This window comes from Adiantum capillus-veneris, chromosome 1 (genome assembly GCF_014529385.1).
Source record: "Adiantum capillus-veneris isolate H3 chromosome 1, ASM1452938v2, whole genome shotgun sequence".
Lineage (NCBI taxonomy): Eukaryota > Viridiplantae > Streptophyta > Polypodiopsida > Polypodiales > Pteridaceae > Adiantum > Adiantum capillus-veneris.
In genome coordinates, this window is record NC_140931.1 from 37,525,332 (window position 1) to 37,533,184 (window position 7,853).

General features: G+C 42.2%; 1 pseudogene; it reads right to left on the bottom strand.

Moving 5' to 3' along the window:
- Window positions 1-1,560: 1,560 nt before the first annotated feature.
- LOC147464559 (uncharacterized) lies at window positions 1,561-4,371 on the bottom strand (annotated as a pseudogene).
- Between the last annotated feature and the right edge of the window lie 3,482 nt (window positions 4,372-7,853).

Sequence of the window (7,853 nt, forward strand, 5' to 3'; positions counted from 1 at the left end):
GATATCACTCGACATTACGCACAGAACCCCAAGACTTATTGCGTGAGCCCCCACGTTCCTTGCTTTTAAACACTGGTAATTCTAGAAAAAATTTGGCAGAGTTTCCCCAGAAAAACTGATAGAATCTCAATCCAAAACTGTCACAAGAGATCAATAACGCATCAAAAGTAATGCTCTCAAAACATAAGACATGCGCATCAACCACTAACTGTGCATAAAAAGTCAAAAGCTGACCAAAGACTGCCAACACGGCTCAAATGCACTTAGCCCTCTTTATACATGTCCTATGGCGAGGCCACGAAAAAGGGGTACTCCAACAACCTGTATCACCGAAAGGATCTCAACATTCGAGAATCCCCCAGCTCAAGAAAACCTCACACTATCGACCGTCACAAAAGGTTATGCAGACAAGAAACCAGCCAGTCTCACAAAGGGCCTCTGAACCGAGTCTCAGAAACGGTCAAGACTGCCAGAAACAAGCCAAATTGGCTCCACAAAAGGTACATATGGTAGTTTTCACAACTCAACGTAGATCCACTGTCAACAATACTGCAAGGTGCAGTATACGCGCTCAAACATGCGCCAAACAAAATGTGCAAGCAGTAAACAAATTCCTTCGGGGAGTAAAACCGCTCTCAAAAGAGCTCAAGCACTATCAAAAGTGCCAAAACAATGCAGATGCGCATCAAATACTCCCACTGAAATCTGTGTTGATGCTAAACGCTACAACCTGTAAGAACCTGGATGTCCTGTGTGTATGCAAGAACCTGTGAGGAGATGGATGCCTGAAAAACCCGAGACAATGTCGATGCTGAAAAGTGCTCCTAATCAGCCCATAACCACCATCTCAATAGCACATAATAGCCATAAAGCGGCTATATACCATCCCAAAATAGTCTCTGAACAACCTACACCTGTGTCCTATACCTGTACCTGTAGTTGTAGCAAAAGTGGAGTTGAAAAATACAACTCTTGAAGCGTAGCTCGAATGAATCTTTCGACTGCACGAACAGCTTTGAAAGGGGGGTAAAACTGGAGGACACCTGTGGACACCAGGTGGAAACGCTGTCGGAACGCTGAATTTGCCGATGTCGAAATTTGAAACCTGTTTGCACTTTTGAAAGTGCGCGCGCACGCAAAGACGCAAAAACGGCAAGCACAAACCCTGCTCTGATACCAGTTGAAGGTGCCAAGGGAACCGTGTGAGAGTGCAAGTGCAAGAGCAGAGAGCAGAGAGAGAGAGAGAGAGAGAGAGAGAGAGAGAGAGAGAGAGAGAGAGAGAGAGAGCAACCTGCTTTGGGTGGAGCGCACAACAAAGTTATCCTATTGTTGCATCTCCTTATTCTGTTGTATTAAAGAATAAGTGTATACATGGTTAAGTTAGTAAATGGGTTAGTAGTAAGTGGGATGTCCGGCCAGTTGGCCTGAATCCCAACATCTCTACCTCCACAGCCTGAGGATATTCTTGCATTCCATTTTTTGTAGGAAGTTCAACCATTGCATGCAAACTATCCACAATAGGCAAAATTGCATGTAGCATCAGAAAATGGCTTTGTAGTATTAGGCACACTCTGTATAGATGCTTGCATTGGGAGGACCAATCTGGGCAATCACAATAGGAGGACTGTAAACTCACGTGAAACCAAGTGTTCAAAGACATGCTCTGAATCTTCAATAGCAATGTAGATCCATTCACCACCTGAAGAGTAGATGGATTAGACTCATATTGCTGAAATAACTTCTCCCCACCAGCGAGTGCTTTGGTCGCACTCGTGCTTGAGCCATACACAGCAAAACGTTCAGAGTCCACTATTGACATACACACAATGAACTTGTTTAGGAAAACTAGCTGATATAAAAATGTAAGGAGAATGATTAATGCTCACCTAGCTCTTGCTTCTGCTTGAAGAACTCCAATGGAGTTCCTCTATCTAGGGTCCACTCCTTGCATCACCAACAAGTGCATGCAATAGGTCAAGCACTAGCCTATTTATCCTTGCATCAAACAAAGTGTACTTGATATAGTGCCATAATCTCTCCACCAGATTTGTAGTGTCCACATTGCCATGGGGTAATAAGCGCCCAAACTTTGGCCAACGCTCACGCCATATACATGACTTTGAGCATCATCGGTTGGATACATAACGTTGAATATTTGCATGCTTAGAGTAGTCCAATAAGAGTTTCTAAAAGCGAGCATCAAAATCATCCTCATACTTTGAATGCATAAGGTTGCACATCATAGAATATACTTGATCGTTCAAGTCTTTTGGCACTTGGGGCAAAAGATTCTCTACCCAAGCCTTCTTGGCATGAAACCAGCAGAGCAGGACATGACATGCAACTTGCACTCGACATCATCTGTTGTCTTGAGCCCAACAAGCATCATCATCCCTAATGGATCTCAAGATAGCATTCAGCTCTTGAGGGCACTTATCTATTATAATTGCATTCGACCGAATGCTACCATCCTTGAAAATATTATGTGGATGGTCAATTCAAGGGAAATGCTCTCTTGACATGTCCCAAGGTCACATGTGCACATCATCAACCACACAGGCAATCCAATCCCAGCTTGATTAGGCAAAACGACTGCATATAATGGCAACCCATACACATTTGTCTTGAATGTGTTGTCCACAGCTCATGCGTTATGTCGTGAGAAGCGAATACACTTCTCCAACATCCAACTATCTTGAATGATAATAACAAATGGATTTTGGATGTCTTGCAATGCATTTGGATTGTATGGCTGGACATATGCAACCTTTCAAAAGCAGCAAGCATCTACATAAGGATACAAGGACAACATATAAAAGTAAAAATGAAACTATTGATGTAAAAGAAGCTACCTTCCCATTAGCTTGTAACTTCAAAACCTCCATATACATCCCCGACCAATCATTTTCTGATGCTCGACCTAAAAAAAATATCTTGGGTGAAGAAAATGCTATATAGGTTGAGAGCATAAGCAATGAAAAGTACTACCTTGAAGTCACAAGCTATATGCGAGCTGCCGGACCTCCTTTGGAATCATGAAGAACCGGAAAGTCACGCAATCTACTGGAGGCACTTGTTGCATGTGGAAGTTTTGTTTTGAGATCAACATTTTGGCAATGTGGCGAGATGTACCCACATCAAAGTAATCTTCCATGCAACAGCGAAGCACCCGTGGATGAACCGGTAGATAGTATAAGTCAAGCCAAGAGCTAGGAACATGGCCATCATGCATAGCATGGAGAACAATAGTGACTTCATCGATTTCTTCTTTGAATTGCACTCGTGCCTTGAAAGGACAACCACACTTCTTTGTTTTTCTCTCTCTACGCTTGTCTTCTCCACGATGCCTTCTTGAACCACCACGATGACAAACGTAGATGTCCTCTACCTTACCAAAACTTACTTGGGCTAATCTTATCTTGACAAGTCTCACCTTATGCTTAAGTGCAATACTCTCTAGCGCATCATTCTCGTGGGCTTTATCTATTAAAATTTTCTAACTTGGGTTATTCTCATCAGCATTCAACTTTCCTTCAACCTTATTTGACATAAGAAATTGGGGAGGCAGTGTTGGATCCTTGCTACACACTTTACAAGATCTAATCACGTCTCTAATAAAGGAAATAGGTATGCCATGCTTTCTCACATTTGTACACCATTATGATTTGACAATATCAATACGTTTTGACATGCCAAGGTGAGCCCTTTGCGGATCAATGTGACATTCTTCTATGATAGCTTCCCATTGCTCAACTGGTGCAATTGCCAGGAGAGGCATCTTCAAGTAGAGCTTGGTCGATCCATCACGTTCGGGTCCTCGAATACATAGATTTTCCTTCATCCTGTTCCATCTCTTTATGTCATGGACACCTACTTCTTGAAGTGTAGCCAAACTTGGGTTGCAAACCCCCTTCATATCTTGAAGCATTAGGTCGTAGCTTGCTCGATCAAAACTAAAGAAGTGGTGAGAAAGATGCAAGGATGGATCAGGAGACGGGATCCTAGGTTTGACCATGTGGATTGAGTCCCCATTTGAGGCCCCACATGGTTTCTTTAGAGGGAATTGGGCTCCAGCTTTTGGATGGTCGGCACTGCTTGAGTTTCCTTCATTTAGCCAACCAGTATTAAACCCAACGAATCCTCAGAATCCTGGTTTGAATCTGATTCAGATTCACTGCTCACCTCTATACTCTCATTCAAATCAGGTATAGGCCCATCCATTTTACTCTTCTTGGTTTCTTCTGCCTGCCAGTTACCCTTCATGGCTTCTTCTTCCTGCCAGGTCACATTGAGATCGATTTTGTAAGCGTCTTTGATCCTCTCTTTGCCTTGCATTACCTCCTCATCCACCCAACTTGCATTCAGGTCCATCCTCTCCTCCTTTCTTGCCAGTTAACCTCCAAGACCACCCCAAAACCGACTTTGAATTCTCCTGTATGCCCGTCGATTTCCCATGTGCCAGCGTGGATACCTTTCACCCTTTTGACCCCACCATGTGGGTATTACTTAGTCCGGGTTTAGTTTTTGTTGAGGTGGACCGCCAGGCGGGCATTCCTATCCGGGTTTAGTTCTTGCTGAGGTGAATCGCCAAGCCAACACGTCTTTCGAGTTTAGTTTTCAAGCGACGGACACTCCAGATCCCCCCGATAGCCGTGTGCCCACTTCCCACCCTTTGATCCCATTGCCACCCCCATTAAAGGCTGGGTGTTACTTAGTCCTGAGGACAGGTGATGCAAAAGTCTTTTTGTTGGCTTTCTAAAAGTAGCTTTTAATGTTTTCAACGACGATTGAGACGTACCTTAAATGTTATTTCAATTTTTAAATTAAACGAATCTTTTTATTTCGCGTTTCGTTTCACATATGGACATGTCTTGACTTTTTTTTTTGCATTCTATTGTTTTAGAATGTTAAAGTGAAACTTCACTTTGCATAATTCTAGCAAATACTATAGATATATACACACACACACATCATTGCATAATTCTAATAAATACTATAGATACACACACACATATTGATAAGTTTTTATATTTCACATTTCATTTCACAACCTCACATGGCTTAATTTTTCTTGCATTCTACAAATTGATTCTAATCAATATTCAAGAAAGTCTTTTTTATTAAGCGGTCATCGATCGAATTTCCTCCTCATCACAAAGAAAGGAATCGGAAATACTTTGAACTATTTTCTCATGTACTTCACGGTTTCTCCCCCCCCCCCCCCCCCCCTTTTTACCATGCTTTACAACCAGTTAGTCTCGATTTTCAACCTACTTAAGACTAAGCTGAGGCAATCCTTTCTCGAACACCGATTCCAATTAAACTCAACTTAAAGACTTTAACACTTTCTTTCTTTTTTTAGAAAGCCACCCTGACCCTTTCACTTGTTGAATGGAATAAAGGGAGATGTCCCTTTGTGATCAAAGAGCTTAAATAGAAAGTGAAGATTGAAGGCGTGCGAGGGTATGGCAAGAGGGAGACGACAATAGTTCACGAGTGGAGGTGGTAGATGAGAGGGCATGAAGCTGGCATGTAGGGTGAGAGAAGAGATCAAACTGACACCTCTTCTTCCCTCAACATTATATAACACGGGGTATTAAATGAAGTGCTAGCCATATGATCCATGGTGAAGAACTCCGAGCACAAATCACTAGAGCCACAACTTTGTCAAATTTTCGAGAAGTAAACAAAGACAAATTTTGTAAACTAGGATAGTGACAGTGGACGTCCAAGTTTATTAATGAATTTTTTGTTTGGCTTTGGAAGCACTGATGCACATATGCGAGTTGGTTATGCCAACAACCTCTCAAGGTGGGGGTCCTAGGTTTGAGACGCTTGGCTACCATCCGGAGGTCGTTTTTTTCCACCGTCCATCCCCTCGAGATTCGCACTGACGACCCACGATGTAGATCCCACCACTCAGACCCCATGTTAGATAGTACTTAGGCTCTTCTTCACACAAATCGACAATGCCACATGGGTATACAAGCTTGAAGGCCTCCGTACCTTCTTCCACTTCTTCACACAAACGGACAATGCCACATGGGTATACAAGCTTGAAGGCCTTATCTCGTACCTTTGATACTTTTCAAAAAAATTAATAAGTACGTCCAAATAGAAATTGCCTTGTGATTTTTGTGCAGCTAATAGTACCAATCAAAACAAGGTGAGTGGGTCACATTGGCATTCTGAAACAATAAAATGAAAACGAAATAAAGTCACGTGAAGCTCTTAAAGGAAATGAAACTCAAAAGGAAATAAAGTCACTCACTCATTTTGAGTGAGTTTGGGAAGGGAAGAAAAAAAGGAAAAAAAAATTCATGAGAGGCTCTTAAAGGAAAGGACCCATCTATATATTGTACTCTATTCTATCGATCCACATTAAGGTGGTCCACGTGACTCAACAAGAGGGATATTCAAGCTCACGAGGGGTGGTGGATGTTGGGAGGACAATATACGAGAGATGAGAAGGTGAAGAGGATAAGGGGTGTGTGTGTACGTGTGTGTTTGAGGCGAAAAGGTGGTGGGCTTGCTCTGAGGTGAAGAGGTATTGGGGAGAGAGAGAGAGAGAGAGAGAGAGAGAGAGAGAGAGTTCTTGCTCGATAGGAGGGACCCAACTACAGAAACCTCGATTGTACTACTCAACTCAATTTGCACTATGAGTAGCCGCCGACCCTTGATCATTGCTTGAGCCTCTGCGTTTGACATTGTGTGTCCTAGGAAGCACCACATGACCTTGTGTTTCACACTAGTCCCATCACGAGTTCCTTTCATGGCCCCTGCTATCTCTAGTTGGCCCTACTGCCCACCTATCCCAATGTTGGTCTGATTGAAGAGCACCTCTATTGATGAGTTGCTACCCTTACCACACAAAATCCCCATGCCATCTTGAATTACACCTCAATCTCTCTAGACCTATACATTCATTTCAAAACTAGAATGGGTTGAGTGTGCGTGGAAATCGGAATGGAACACCCATTCCCGGTGTGTCATTTGGAGGAGAATTGATGCAGCATGAGGCATCTCAAAAGAATTGTCCGACTCCCAGTTACTACTTAGGGAAAGATAAGAAGGACGAGGCAAGGTCAACTACTCCCATGAATTTTGCTACCATAGCAAGAGGATCCTACCGTTGTTTGATTGCAACGAATGTGCAACATGCCTCATCATGTTACTGCTCTATAGGTGTATACGTCCCTCAAAGGTTGCAATAAAAGACCATCGTGATCTCTTTTGTTTAAATCTTCCATGCATTTAGTCACTCATGTCTCTTGGATGAGGACTAAAAGAACGTTAATGACATGAGGAGGGACTATACCACTCCATTGAACAAAGAACAATGCACTTGCATTGTTGTTCTTTTTGTGGTAAAACATGTCATCCCTATAATGTGCTCATTGCAAGGACATCCCAGCATAGGTAGGTCAAAGAAAAACTTCTAAACCAGCAAAAAGATACTATGTTCCTTTTTAAATTCTTAAGCCAATCAATGAGATGGCTTATCAATTAAAGTGGTCCCAACCATTGGCTCATGCACCATGTTTTCCATGAGAGCCTATGTAAGCCTTACAAAGGAGCCCCATCAAAAGGAGAGATGGTTGCAGACCCTCCAAAAATTGGAGATCAAGTACTTCAATCTGAGTCCATCCTATGACGTGAAGACAAGGTATTAAGAAACAGTAAGATTATCTGACGATATCTTATTAAGTTTAAGAATTATTTTTTTAAAGATGCTAGATGGATGCAAAGAACCTAGCTTAAGGATAATATAAACCTTGTCAATGCTTACAATGATGCGTTAAAATAAGCTTTTGAAAATGCATTTTCAATGAACAATGTTTTTGTCTTATATG